Consider the following 261-nt stretch of genomic DNA (forward strand, 5'->3'; position numbering starts at 1 on the left):
TCGTGAATTCCACCGAGTTCATCGATGACAACTTCGTCTTCCTGAACTTGTTCAGCTCTTCGGAAACAAACCGTTCGCATTGGGGAGACAGCATTTCGTCCTCGAGGTGTTTCGAAATGATCAGTCTAGGCGTACTGTTTCCTATCTTGATTATTTTTATTTCGACGGATGACGTAATAATGTCGTCATGTGTACTCGGAATCGTTATTCACCTCTTCGCGACGTACATCAGGAACACCATGTCTTCGATGTCGTGGGGAT

This window comes from Anneissia japonica, unplaced genomic scaffold, assembly GCF_011630105.1.
Source record: "Anneissia japonica isolate Jap-2015-1 unplaced genomic scaffold, ASM1163010v1 scaffold284923_len121384_cov96, whole genome shotgun sequence".
Lineage (NCBI taxonomy): Eukaryota > Metazoa > Echinodermata > Crinoidea > Comatulida > Comatulidae > Anneissia > Anneissia japonica.